Consider the following 15,529-nt stretch of genomic DNA (forward strand, 5'->3'; position numbering starts at 1 on the left):
CTTTTAATTAAAAAATACTCTTTCGAGTTTGGCTGCCATAGTGGCTTATTGAAATCATAGCTACAATTACAGTCATAGGAGAACGTTGACTATTATTTGAAACTTTATGTTTATAGTGTCGGTTCTTTAAAACAATGTTTTCATGAATAAAAGCTTTTAATTTATCAAAAAAGGCCTTCGTTTGTATACGGTATTGGTCAAAACATTGCTTTTTTGATTTTCCATACAAAACAATCAACATTGTTAAGCTTATAACTGGGATCTATTTATGGACCGGTTTGAATGAAATTTTTACAGCACTTGAATTTTAAATCAATTAAATCAGACAACTTGAATTTTAAATCAATTTTGGTTAAAATATACATCGTCATATGACAATAAACATACTTTAGAATAAGTAAATTACTGGATTTTTTTAAACATCTTTGTACAACTCTTTCCATTTTTTATGTTGACTGACAAATTGTGATTGTTTCAAAAAGCTTTCACTAATCGAACTGTTTATGAGATTAGTCCAACATTTTTGGGTTTATTAAATATGTTAACTACTCATTTCCGATACAATTTTAAAAATTCTGGTAAACTCAAGTTCACACTTTTTCATTTGTGCTCTTTCATTCAACCGAAACGCATAATCGTCACATCTTTGCTTGATTTACTATTCGTATCGGACATTATAAGCAAAATAATTCTCTGAACATTTTTTCTTAGTGCCGTATCTACATAAGTATACGAATATATGATAATTACCACGTGCTGGTGAGCAAAAAAATAAAACACGCTGCCCTAGCTTCTCAGAGTGAATAAACAAAATCTCTCGGTTGATCAATCTCATTCTCAATTACTTCATCTTCTGCTGTGTGGTAAGTGTATGTTTATGCGGATGCTGTGTATCATCATAAATTAGTGCTCGTCGCGTCATAAGTCCTCCAATTAAACAAATTTGAGGGTTTTATTTTTGTCTTACACAATATTTTTCACGTTCATATAGATGTTATTTGGCAAACAGAACAAAGCGATTTCTTTAATTTTTTAGCGAAGATAACATTAGTCTATTTTCATCAACTCACGTAATGTTGACCGAAGGGCAAACACTGCCCCATTATCGGGTTCACGGTTAAAACCACATATTTTTGTCCAAATTAGACTATCACAGACTCGACAGCCACACTTTGTATCGATTAAACATTAACCACTCGAGGATTTCTAACGAAACCATCACATTTCGTCGATTTCTCGGTCACATAACCCTTTCGGTTCGAGGCCCTTCATGCACGATTCCTTCCTTCTAATCTAAGACGTATAAGAAAATAATTACCTGGTACCACTTCGAGTTTCCAGTTCCGATGAAAAATTCATACACACCGCACCATCCACATGCTGTGGGAAAAATCTCAGCTGCAGCGCTTCGGAGACCCTTTAATAACGATCCACAAATGAAACACAAAATCAACAGCGACCGCTAGCTAGTAAGTAACGTGTGATTTTGTACCCTCTTCGACTTTTCGTGTGATGGATGGATTGGGATTTTTACGGATTTTTCCTTGGTCAATTATTCAAAAACTCGTCATCGCTCGATTCCGAGTGCACTTTTTCTCTTTCTCTAGGACTGGCTGTCAACTCAGATGAGGCCACTGCCATAGACACTCGACGCTAAACCTACAGATCTCGCATAACTTATGATCTCGCCCTAAAAGCCATTGGTAACCATGTGTGTAGTTCATTGTTTCTGAGCATTTGAATGGATTTACACGTTGTTTAACAACTCTATGGTGAAGAAAGTATCATTATCTACCTACCAGCGATGTTGGTTTGGATGTTTATTCCTTCACTTCCTCAGAAACAACGAACTACATACATGGTTACCAATGGCTTTTAGGGCGTTATCTCAGAGTATGCGAGAGATATCTATATAGTTGAAATTGATTCAGGGACAATGACGAATATGTCAGTGTTTTTAAATTTTATTTTGGTCCCAATCTCTCTCAGAGCTTGCTCAGACTGCAATTTTTGCTCTATTTGCGAATCGGATGAGCATCAGTTCACAAACACTGATTATCGTGAGCGAATATTGATTACTTGGCAGCCACTATCACAATGCAGTAAGTGATCAATTTGTTAAAAACATTTTCATTCAAATTCAATGAAATCTCGCATACTCTGAGATAACGCCCTAAAAGCCATTGGTAACCATGTATGTAGTTCGTTGTTTCTGAGGAAGTGAAGGAATAAACATCCAAACCAACATCGCTGGTAGGTAGATAATGATACTTTCTTCACCATAGAGTTGTTAAACAACGTGTAAATCCATTCAAATGCTCAGAAACAATGAACTACACACATGGTTACCAATGGCTTTTAGGGCGAGATCATAAGTTATGCGAGAAATGTTCATGAAAATTATTGTTACTTCTATTCAGACAGCGAGTCAAAGATACTAAGTGATGAATTTTCATGTTCAATGCTTCCATTCTGAGTGAAAATATTGCTTTCGATTATTTGGTAAACGGAAATTATCTTCCTCTTAAAAATTAATAATGTAATAATATATTATCGATAGTATTGGCCAAGAGCTAATAAAATGATTTTAAAAGTATCAGAGAATCATTCACAGCATTTTGCAAAGCATGCATAACCACAAATGCATCCAACAAGTGCATTCTCTCTTCCACACTAGCACATGCATTCATGCACTCAACTGAATGGTAGTAAGATCTAGAAAGTTGACTCTCCGTTTGTTTATCTGCATGCCAGAACACACAACATAAATACCTATGAAATAAATTTGCGCAAACGCGAGAAACGCACACAAACTGGCTACCGTGAGAGAAGATTTGCACTTTCGATTGAGAGTGAGCACCGTAAAAGAGGGTGAAGTTGATTGTCACGGTTTTTCGATGATGGTTTTCGAGGTTTCATTTTTGAGTGTAAGAACAGAGTGAGGTGGGTCCGAATCATCCAGTACCCCCTCAAAATTTGAATGGTAATAAAAAATTTAAAAAAAAAAACTTTTTCAATGATTCTAACGTGGAGAAGAATATTCTGAATCATTTTACATTTTACGGATCTGAATCGCGCAACAACCGAAAGATTAATCGTCCGACTGTCGCTCGATTGGTTACCGCTAAAACGCAATTTTTTGATATCTACATAGCAAAAAATACCGTGAACTGAAAAGCATAAATATCCTGGAAATTTGATTCGAGAATTCGTATTTTCTGAATAATTGAAACATCTCTAGTAAAAACGGTAGTCACACTAACATTCCTTCCCTTCCCCGATGACCGTAAGGACGTGGCCGGCGCCGTCATAGACTTTAAAAATTTGAGCTCTCGATTTGTGCACTTTGAGAATGGTAAGCTAATCCCAAGCCCCATTCATTAAATCTCAGTGCAACTTCGATTGTTCTGGTCAATCACGGAGTAGCAACTACGAATGGTACGGTCTATCTATCTATCTATCTATCTTATGGTTATGCTTAAATTTCTTCAGAAAAATTTTCTTCCAAAACTGTTCTGCATGTGTTACTCTAGAAATCTGATGTAAATTGGATAAGGATGTGGAGAGATTCGTTGAGTAATTTGCAAATTACTCTGTTAAAAACCAGGAGTTTTTGGTGTAGTTTGACCATCACCAGATAGTTAGCGCTACGATAGGTCCTGTCGTCGATAATGTCGAAGACGTGTCGTTCATCAATCAGAACGCGGTTGATTTGTGATTCTGTCTGCTGTGGTGATCTCCAGGTGTATCGGTATGGGACGCTGTGCTGAAAGTAGGTGCTGCGAATGGTTATATTCTTGGAGGCACCGTAATCAATTAGTCGTAAGTCGTTTTCTTCGTCAATCGGTGAGCGTTGAACTTTCCAATAGTCGGTCTGAACTCCTCCTCCTGGCCAACCTGAGCGTTGAGATCTCCTATGATTATTTTGACGTCGAGGCTTGGGCAACTATCGTACTCGCGTAAAGAGTGTCTTTATCATCATCAGTGCTTCATTTATTTTGCTGAAGTTGATGAACCGGCCTTCGATCCTCAACTTGTACCTTAAAGTTGTTCCCAGCTCGTGTGTGTTTCCGCAGTTCTGGTAGATGGTATGGCTACCGCTAAACTTTCGCACCATTGATCCCCTCCAACACACTTCCTGCAACGCTACGATGCTGAATCCGCGGTCCTTCGACACATCGGCGAATATGCGTGTGCTCCCGATGAAGTTGAGAGATTTGCAGTCTCACGTACCGAGTTTCCAATCGCTAGTCCATTTCCGTCGCTGTGGTTTTCCCCGATTATCCCGGTTTGTATTCTCTCGTTGATTATTCGTTGCTTGATTTTTTTGCGGCTGGCTTGCATGGCTTGACACCAACCCCCTAAATTTCCAGAGAACCATTCGGAGGGTCATAGTACACAGTTTAGCTTAGAGTCCTTCTCTGGCACTCGGACGATGATCAGCCGCCCCTGACATGGGAAACAGACGCTGTTGTGAGCTGCTCCTAACATAGAATACAGACGTTCCAGGTTTCCAGAAATAAAAGAAAACCCCACCTTTCCTGTCAGCATACGACCAAAGTTCCCACTGGGGTTGGTTACCAGATTTTCCCAAAGGATGCTTGTACCCCGGCCAGTACCGAGAGATAGGAATGGCTGGGCAGGAGGCTAAGGGCCATACAGAAGGGTCTATTTTGTTCCTTCAGGTACGCGAGGTACCAATGGTACGCCATGCCCAGCATTTACCAATAACATGTTAACGATAAAACTAGTTATGATTGCATTTTCTTTCTTAATTTATCGTTATTTTGTTACTCACCTCTACCCACCTCTCAAGTAAGTCAGCTCTATCCAAGTAGACATTACACTACACACGGTGTAAGGATGGATGACAATTTCACCACCAGTAGAAGATCCTTCAGACGAATCAAACAGCATGTGTGATTGGTTTTCCCATGTGCCTGTCCTCATATATCGGTAAATTGACACTTCCATCTGCACCCGGCGCTCAAATTGACGAAATGAAGCACCAACAACTGGAGAAACTTTTATCCAACTAGCGAGACAAAGTAAATAATTGATGTTTGGTACTTTTGTCTCACTTGACTGTTGGAAATTTTAACACGACATCCGTCACGAATGATATTGTACCCTCGAAGGCCCCAGCGAGGTGAAAGTTAAATCCAAGTTCCATGGAGGTTAAAAATTCTAAACTGGATGATACCTAGTCGTTAATAATTTAAGCTGAGATGTGGACACGTGTTGGGTTTGATGATGGGACGTGACGACGAGTCGTTTATCGATTTCGTTCATAATCGTTTTCCAGGTGACATGGGTGGAATTTTATGTATGTGTTTAAGTAGTCTGTAGGGGTATTTTTTTCCCTAGACACATCAGGATGAGTAATGAGTATGGCTTACAAACAAGTGGGTAGTGGTTAATTAAATGTGATTGATTGAAACTGCGACTCAACAAATCATGTTTATTATTTATTGAATGCGGAAAGAATTTTGACAGTTAAACAAATTTAAAAAATCGATAGTGTTTGAGCTATCATTAAAGCAGTTATAAAATCGATTTTTCGCTAAAGTCAAATAGAAACAACTGCCTTCAAAGTAAACAGTAACCGACTTTTGAATTTTGAGTTTTTATTGATATTATATGTCAAACAGAGCTCTATATAACTGAGAGAACATATTGGATAGCTTTCTTGACCTTTACAGGATTTTGTTTCCGAACTCTGTTGGAATGACTTCGATGCAGCTGGTAGTCGAAACTGAGCAAGCAAGAGAAGAACCTCCTATTGATGTTTACTGGCCATATTTTGGTTTTATAAAGTCGGATCAGAAAATAATATAATAATCCGACTATATTATGCTATCTGAATCAGAACCTGATTTTAGAAGTGATATGTGATAGGTGATAAACTAACAACAATCAATAAAAGTGTTTCTGGAATAATGCTACAATAACATAACTTCCATTCAAAAAAATTGATAATCGTTTGTGATTAGGGTAAGTGTTCCAAAAATTCATCATACATCATCATATGCTCATTCTACTCATAATTAACTACTTGATCCATCTCTTAGTTTTTGTACTTTTGATTATATGACAATATATATGATACAAAAATATATAATCGACTTTCTAATCGCCTCCTTTGAAGCGTGCGATGAATTATGGAACAATCCTCCTGTAAATTATCCTTCAATAACATGGATTTATATTCCTTCAAACTGCTTCAAAATTTAATCTTTAAGAATGAAGTTTCTCGGATTGGATTACCATTAATCGAATATCTGATGTGTACAATCCAGAAAAAAATGTAAAACATGAGCGTTACATCTGTCTAAATGAATACTGTGGAAATATTGATTGTGAAGAAAAGTGAGTGCTTCTAAAAAGCCTACCAAGATCTATTAGATCTATTTTAGTTAGTAGCATCAGACATTTAAGCTAAAGCTACGATTATGTAGAATTATTTTTTAAAGGTTGTTTCTTTAACTGTTGATTATCTTTCTATTCATTTCATCTATCTTTATGTATTGCCTTTATTAAAAAAATATTATTAATACATTCCCTTAGAACTATAGTTTGGATCATACATTTCAACGGGAATTCGCACAGAATATATTGTGCTAAAATTTCTGGTGGATTAATGGACAAACCACCAGAACAAAATAATTAGGAATTACAGTAAAGTTACCTACAAGTTATCGTTTGAGAAACCTCAAAATGTTAACACTGTGATAAATTTGTGCAACATTCTTTAAAAATTTTCAGAAAATCAAAAATTATTTTTATGTTTGCCTCAATCAGAGATATTCACAATCAAAACAGGCTTGTTTTTGTGAGAAAAACAACAATAACTCCCAAACGGAAGAAGATAGCGAGTTTCTTCACTCACAAAATTACGCATTTTTCAAAGTTCTAAAAGTGTTTCATAGACTAATTTGAATTGAAAACGTTAGAGCCAGAAAACCAGTTTTGTTCGGACCACCCTATGTCACCGTAGGAAAAAAGCTCAAAATCGGTCAGTTTAAGAGATACAACAAAACTTTTCTAACAAAGTTGCTTGAAATTGAATGGTCTACATCTTTGCTGAAGCATGTATAATATAATTTCTACAAATAAGAAAGTTAGTTACACAATTTCTATGAAAATGTGGTCCACCCTAATTTTCAATAACACCATACAAAGGGCTTAAACAGTACAAACAACTTTGTAGAAGACCGTTTTCGTCTAAGGTTTCATTCTAAAACTCAAAATGCATCTTTCCGCGTAAATGTGATTCCTGGACCACTGTGCATTGTCCAATCATAATGGTATATTATAGAAGAAAAGAAAGCTATTATAGAGAGTAATATTTGCGTAGAATAACACATCCTTGAAATATGCATGCCTTTTTTAAAAGAGATGTTCGAAAATCTTTAAAACAATGACGTATCGCCCTAAGTTTGAGCTCAATTACTAATTATTTTGAAAATAGGAAAATAGTTTTGATCCCGCAAGCATGATCAAATATAATCATAATTAAAAGTATGAATGTATTTTGTACCATGTTAAAACTAAATATGGACAAATTACAATTTTGGTCAAGCACCCCTTGTCACCCAGTTTCGGACAGCTTGATTTGTTATATGAAATCTTTGTAATTTTTGCACCAGTGTCTGAAAATATATTAATTTTTCATGGATTTCGTCGATCATGGTATCAAACATGCAATAAAAATAAGAAGTATAAATATTCAGAACAACATCTTATAATGTGTTATTTTTCAGCATATATAAAAAAAGTTTTCGATCGATCAAAAATGTCATCAAAATGTAATGTCAAATTTCATATTAATATTGTCAAATTTATTTCTGTATGCTACAAAAAATGGTAATTTTTAACATAAATGGGTAACAGAATCACATAAAACCAATATTATTTGAATTATGAATTTAGCGGCTTAAGTGTCCGGTACTGGGGGATCTCCCCCTACTTTGAGGTATGTTTTTATAAAATCTGGGGTGTAATTTTTACATATGCTCTTAACAGCTTAACAGAAGAAAGCTGAAAAAATCCCTGGAAGAATCGCTGATTGGATTCGTGGTATTTAAACCTTGGGCAAACTTCTCGAATAGTTTCTGCGCTGTTCTGTTGTTTACAACACTGGTGAAAAAAACTTAACTAGGGTTGTCATGTCTATTTCGGCTTAAACCAGCCGACGGTGTTTTTGAAAATACCTGAAGGTCGTAGACACAAAAGTCAATTTGGACAAATTGAGTTGTAAAATTGTGAAAAATAATAGAATCGTTCTGGTGGGCTTCGATCCCACGACTCTCCCGTTGGGCATCTCAGAGAGCCGAAGAAGGTGTAGGGTTGTGACAAACACAAACAAACAAACTGTTGCTAGACTATGTTTTTGTTTTTAAATGATACGTAAGGTGCAACTCAACCATATTACAACTAGATTGAAACAAACAAACTTCTAGCTGTCATACACGTACTTTAGTGCAACTTTCTCGCAACTGGGATGAATTTTCTTGAGTTGTGGCTATGGGAACGAAAATCGAATGCAAGTTGCGGATGCTTTTAATGAAAGTAATTTGAAACATAACATTAAAACCGGCATTTTGGGAGAAGCTTCAAGAGTATGTTTGAAAAGTTGCTGAAAACATCTTGATAAATTTGATTTCAATGCTATTTGCAAGGGACATTTGCAGCAAATTTTGTCGTTTTAAAATGTTGAACGTCAAACAAGGAGTGAAATGCATGTTCATTTGAACGGCAATCAAACTTTATGAGCCTTGATATTGATATGCAACCGAACTAGAACCAGGTAAGTTACAGATGCATTTATTGACACGCGATTGAAACCATTTTTGAAAAGTATCTCTTTAGAAGATGTTGGTGTGAAAAGATGAAAGTCGCTCCTTTCGTTGTTGTTCGAGGTTGGATTAAACACGTGATCAGAGGTTCATTTTTGATACTTTCTTGGCAAAGCCTTCCATCCGGAGATGGAAGGGTCAGATGATCCACCTGATCTTCCGGATGATACGGTAGTCAGGGTTGGTAAAAAATCTGAAATTCATTCTACAGTAGCCAAACAAAGTCAATCGCAGTCAACGAAGCCAGTGAAACTCACGCCTACCGGTGCTGTAGGCAAAGAGCCTTGAAAATTGCAAAACACCCGTTGCTAAGGGCAACCCAAAATTACTGTAGAAAAATGTTCTATTTCCTGCAGCATTTCCCGCATTTAGAGCCTTCAATGACACTAACGATTTAGAAAATTCATGCACCCAACATAGGCTACTTGATGAGATTCACGTTTTTGAACTACTGTACTGGGAAAGTAAATTACGCGAAATTCAAGCCTACTACTATTACCATTCCCAGCACTGACGGTAGTCGATAAAATTAATATGACCCATTAGGAAAACGTTAATCATGAAAAATGCAACTCGAACGGTCCCCTTGAGGCGTCCAGAGTAAGGTATCCAGTATCCTGAAAGTGCCTACACGGTTTTCTTTTGAAAAATCGATAAACTTCTCAATCTTTTGCTGATCTTTACCGAATTGAACCAAAAGTTCAAAACGGTCAAAGAAATCAAGCAAGTTGGGCTGTGCAACATTCGAGTGACGATGTCCGATAGAAACGAAACACAAGAAGTTTTTGTCCTCTCTCGGTTCAAGGGACATTACAGTACTAACATGTTTGAAACACCCTATCAGCAATTGAAACTATTTGTATTAAGCTGGTTTTAAAAAACAACCTTAACACTACTAGGGTGTTTTTGTGTTTTTGAAAGTACGTTACGCGTATATAATTTGGCCACTTCCATTTGCTTTTGCTGCAAATGGCCAAATTACATTCGCAAAACGGTATGTCCAAAATACTTTGATCACTCTACTTGAACACATTTCTTCCGTATTCGTAAAGATGAGGATTTTATTAAAAAAAAATATAAAGTTTTTTGTCCTTATTTTACTTGCTCTGTTTCGCAAAGATTGCATTTTATCTATGAAGTAGAAACTTTTTAACGGAATTTTTTTTTATTCTGGCACGATTTTCGCCAATGTGCGGGATTTAGAGTAAGTGAGCACTTTAGATTGGCGATGTTTTAGAATAACCTAGAAGCTAATTTTGTCCCATATGATTCTTCCGTCTCCAAATGAGGCTTGGCTAGATTTGGATGATTAGCAAAACTCAGCTTTAAAATACCGAAGACAGATTCATAACATCAAATGCCATGAACCAAGTGAAGCCTAAGCAGATGTTTATTGCAGGTTACCAACGGTATCCTAATATCTGTAATCAGATTATGATCACTTTCGACAAGGACACATAATTCACGTTGATTAAATTAAAAGTGATATGTCAATATCGGTTATGAAAATATTGTATAAGACGAACAGAAACTTTCTTTGCCTATGCTATCATTGAGAGCCTTGTTCGATTCGAAAATAACTGGTTTTATATTGAAACCAGTAATCAATTCTTGCTGAGCAAAATACAACGAATACCTCGTGAGTATGATTCTGAGATACAGCTGAGTCAAATACTAATGAAAATTAAGATTGACTATTTTGTTTGAGTGTAGTAAAAAATAATTTGAAACAATTGGAAGCAAAAGTTTCACCAAATTCATATAATTGAATTTCGTGTTAATCTACAGAACACCTGTTATTACATGATTCATCGTGGAAAAGATGATACCTATGCTCCCCCATCAAGCCCATCTTCCGTCTGTAATGATCCCTTCGCAACCACACTGCTAGGCCCCCAAGTCGTTTTCCGGAAAGCGATGACCCACATGCTTTTAAATCTTGGTACGCGTTGCTCCACCGGACAGTCTTCAAACAAACGCCCACCACATTCGACTGTTTCGGTTCCGTTCCGATTGTACCGAGCGCGACCAACGAGGAGCAGGACGGAGGGCTTCGAGACGGATAGGTACTCCCGATCAATTATTAACACGCGCTTTTTTCCAACCGTTCGGACTCTCGGTTCCCGTACACGATTAGTACACAAAGACTACATACGCTCACATGTCTCTGCGCGAGTGATGCACGGTTACTTCGGGCTGTGAATTGCCGGGTGAACCAATAGGAAATAGGTAAAAAAGCTCCACCCGGCTCATCCGACATTGACAGTGAGTGGCGGCATTTGGAACGGTTAACATGTGCTGCCTGTCGTCGATCCGTCGTTCGAGTCTCGTCCTTGTCGTTGCGCCGTCGGGTTGCCTCCGTTGAATCCGGTGTACTGTGAATCCCCTTTTGTGATGAGTGCGAGGTATCCTTGTAAGGATTTTATAACGATTTGTCGTGTTGAAAGCGGTGTTTCGAAAAACAGTGCTAATGAAACCCCACCGGACCAATTACATACAAGCCCTGAAGAAATCGTGACATTGTAGTGCTGCTGTTTACCATGTCGAATCAACAGGACCAAAGCGAGGACTAATATTCCATTTTTTCTGTTTTGACCATCACCAAGGCACAAACCACGCGAACGCATCATGCATGTTGTACATACATGTTGGCATTCGTTGAGTTCAGGACAACAGCATTATCATGATGGCTAATTATGATGTTGTCCGTTTAGAGACGTCTCCTCGGTCTAACGAGTGTGGAACATAACAATTCTGTGCTCATGAACAAAGCTAATGGCGATGTCCTGGAATGAAATCTAAGTTAACCATTACTTAGCTCAACTTGCACGACCTTCAATACTCTTCGGAAAGTTCGATTAGGGGTATCCTGTAAACATAGTTTGGACATATTTACTGAATCCTGAACATAATTTAGCTACTACAGCTCTTCATTCATTGGAAGTGGTAAAGTCTGTTCATTTAAGGCGAAGTAGGCCGTCATTGAAATTTGTACGCGTTGTTGATGGTTGTTGCTAATTCATCTCACGGTTTTGAATCAAAGAAAATCAGTTGGTTTTACACTGACACAGCTGAAAAACTATCAGCATACTTTACGCATGTTAGCGCGTACAGTGATCCTTTTTCAAGCCAATACAAACTTTCAAAACAGAATTTTATCACTTTGAAATTGCAAGCTTCCAAGTCATCATCGCTGCCAAAACGAATGACGGGCTACTTAGCCTTAAGAAAGTGGATACGTGTTTTCTACAGTAAACTGTTTATTTTCGAACAAATTCATGAGTTCACCTAAAATGCATGGAAATCAACGTAATTTCGTCCAAATTCACATAAATTTGAACATTTATTGAGCATTGCTGAATAATGCTCTTACTTTTCTATTAAGGTTCTGCACAACTTTTTCCGTAACTTTTCGTTGTGCTGCTGATCACATTTTCTTGAAAAAAATCGATGGAGCTTGCTTCTCTTCCATCCATCTTAAGATGCCGTTTGATTATTGCCCAATGTATTTCAATGGGGCATAGTTCACTTTTTAATGCATTTAGTTCTGTAATTTTCGCTGTTGATTGAACCCGTCGTGAAATATGTAGTATTTTCATAACGCAGGAGCAAATTGATTGCCATACCAAATCATTTTTCCCATTTTTTTTTTCTGTTGGGATGTATCGTACGTCGTCAGGAATATCTGTTTTCGCCACAGCGTTGAAAAAACTCAATTTAGACACTTCGCGAGTTTAGCCAAATCTCGGAATGACAGTTTTTCTGAACACCATTTGGTCGCCGTTAAGTCAGAGGGGACCAAGTACAAAACTTGAGAAAATTAGATTATTCTCTCATTAGATGCAAAATTTACTTTACCTCCGTTACACTTTGATCAGATTTGAAGAATGCTGTAAACTGCGAGAGATATGTAATAAATTTACTTTGGATGATCAACAAAAATCGATAAAAGTGTGCAGTCAGAATGGACCAAGTGCTTATTACCATAACAGCGAAAATGATCAGCGCGCTCAGGAATGCGAGGAAATGAAAGACATTTCAGGAGATTTGTCAGATTTTTCGACATTGAATCATTATTCTACTTATCCATCAATAGAAATTTATAAATATTACATGATTCGATGCATTTGATTTTGATTTTTGACCATTTACCATATTCGGATGGGTGGTCAGAAATTGCAACAAATTCTGTGCAGACAGAGCGGACCAAGTGTTGAAAAGCAATAAAATGATTGATTACTGCAATTTTTGAGTTAATTTCAGAGTCCGATAGAAGTTTACGGTAGTTCTATGGTGTATGTATGGAATGTCCTACGATCCGCTTATTGGACCAGCATATTTTGGTCGGGACTCAAGATTTTCACTTGGTCCACTCTGACTGAACGCATATTTGAATATTTCTGGTCCTGACCCTGCGAAACCCTACTTTTCAAGCTATCGTAATGCCACTGATTTTGGTATTTACTATATGAATTATTCAAGAATTCACGATACTGGTGTCGAAGGGTCTTGATAATCTGCTTATCTTAGAGATATGCACCCAGTTTGACCATGCGAGCATTAAATGATTGTTATTTTTCAAGAAATTGTTCAGTCAGAGTGAACCAGCTCACTGAACGGTGGTCGTTGGTTCAGTCAGAGTGGACCAAGTACTCATAGTCCATCAAAAAATCGTTCTATCAGAGGTTTGGATTATGATTTTTCATGATTATCACTTCACATTATATTGTTTGAAAGTAACATAAAGACGTGTAAAAATATTGAACCGAAATTTAAACGAGTTCAAAAATTACAGAGCGTTAGACTTCAAACCCATTTTTCTCAAAATATCAAAAATGTCACTTGGTCCACTCTGACTTAACGCCGACCATTTGTGCAGAAAAAAAATGCGTATCACCATGTCAATCCGACGCATCGCTTGGAATTTATATTTTTTTTTATTTCAACTTTCGTCTGCTGTCAAAATAAACACTTGAGTACACACTGAAACAAAATTTTATTTGTTTTTATGGAATTTCTACACCAAAATGTTAACGTTCATAGGATGATAAATTCCAACGCCTTCCAACCGGTGCTCCACGGTCTCTTAGAGGGCCGTGACAACATCTCAGCGGGTCTGCGAAGCTGTTTCATGATTAATAAGTAGTTTATAAAACTGTTGCGCTATTTTATCAGTCGAGTCGAACAAAATGACTCGAGTAGAATATTTGTCGACCAAAAACTTCTCACGAGACACAATTTTTTATCGTCACTCGAGTTTATCGTCAGTCGGAAGTCGCTTGGTCACTTACGCAATATGTGTTTTACTCAACAGTGACTACAGATAAGTTGCATGAATCTGCTCGATTTATAAAATATGACCCTAATTGTGACGAATCTCTTACTTCACTTGCTTTACAAGAGACATTATTGACGAGTTTCAAATTTATGACGTCTCAATTTTTGTAATTTGGTTCATGATTTTATAGTCCTAAAATCAGTGACTCATTGTCTTGATTGTTTGTTTGTCTTGTACAATTACAACAAATTTGTATGGTCTAAATAACTATATAAGGTTTTACCGGTTCCATGGCACAATAATACTGGACGTCAGTATGATTTCGATTTAGTGAATTTAACCCTTCTACCGGCCGCTTCATTTTTTAGCACAAGAAAAAAAAATTCAAATCGCGATAATATATTGATTATTGGTGATTGGTGATCTGGTTTTAAAGATATTCCAATGTTCCTTGGGGAACCAACATTTTCCATATAAAATATCTTGGGTTACCATTTTGTTTTACGTCAACTTATCGACCAAATAAAATGTGGGCTAAGCATTGCCATGTAATAAGGAGCTACTCTGAAAAAATTATACAAATTGGTTGAGTATTCTTAGAGATATCTGAAAATTACGATTTGAAGTTTTTTGAAGTTTTCTAGATCTTGATTTGGCCAGCGTGGTATCAGAAACACGTTCTTCTTCTTTCTGGTGCTACGTCCTAACTGGGATAAAGCCTGCTTCTCAGATTAGTGTTCTTATGAGCAATTCCACAGTTATTAACTGAGAGCTTTCTTTGCCGAATGACCATTTTTGCATGTGTATATCCGTGTGGCAGGTACGAAGATACTCTATGCCCTGGGAATCGAGTAAATTTCCTTTACGAAAAGATCCTCGACCAGTGGGATTCAAACCCACGACCCTCAGCATGGTCATGCTGAATAGCTACGCGTTTACCGCTACGGCTATCTGGGCCCACATCAGCAACATAAATGTTCATTACTCAAAGACGGCTGCACCAAATTGCATAATTTTTTCACATCATACTCTCATGATTGTATTGTTCCTAAGAGTGAATATCCGGATACGATGAAAATACTGTAGCCTGAGATATATACATGGGTTATGGTTATGCGTCGGTCCCCCAAGGATTTTCGGTATATCTCTGGATCCAGATGATCAATAATCAATGTTGATACAGATTCTAAAACTAGAAAAGGTTTTTGAGAACTTATGTAAAAATAGTACAAAAATACCGAGAAACAAAAAAGTTATCGCGATTTGAATTTTTTCCTTGGGGTAAAAAATGAAGCTGCTGGTAGAGGGGTTAAATAAAAATCTGAAGCGACGGGATTGAAGAAATTTGAAATTTTTCACGGTTTCCCCTGGCGCTAGTAAGAAATATTCAATT

At 37.1% G+C, this 15,529-nt stretch overlaps 1 protein-coding gene across 10 annotated transcripts in view; it reads left to right on the top strand.

Annotated features, from left to right (window-relative positions):
- Positions 1–15,529, top strand: part of LOC5571857 (adenylate kinase isoenzyme 5) — a 65,400-nt gene that overhangs the window by 12,696 nt on the left and 37,175 nt on the right. The window contains exon 1 of one of the 10 annotated variants that reach the window (XM_021847244.1): positions 5,692–5,994. The exons of 3 other annotated variants lie outside the window; for them this stretch is intronic. The gene's annotated coding sequence lies outside the window, so the exon portion shown is untranslated. Of the gene's footprint in view, positions 1–5,691; positions 5,995–10,844; positions 10,925–10,945; positions 11,088–11,107; positions 11,810–15,529 lie in introns of those variants that run through there. 6 more of the 10 variants (XM_021847240.1, XM_021847241.1, XM_021847237.1 and 3 more) reach the window with 6 other exon arrangements.

The sequence above is a fragment of the Aedes aegypti genome, chromosome 2, assembly GCF_002204515.2.
Source record: "Aedes aegypti strain LVP_AGWG chromosome 2, AaegL5.0 Primary Assembly, whole genome shotgun sequence".
In the NCBI taxonomy this organism is placed as follows: domain Eukaryota; kingdom Metazoa; phylum Arthropoda; class Insecta; order Diptera; family Culicidae; genus Aedes; species Aedes aegypti.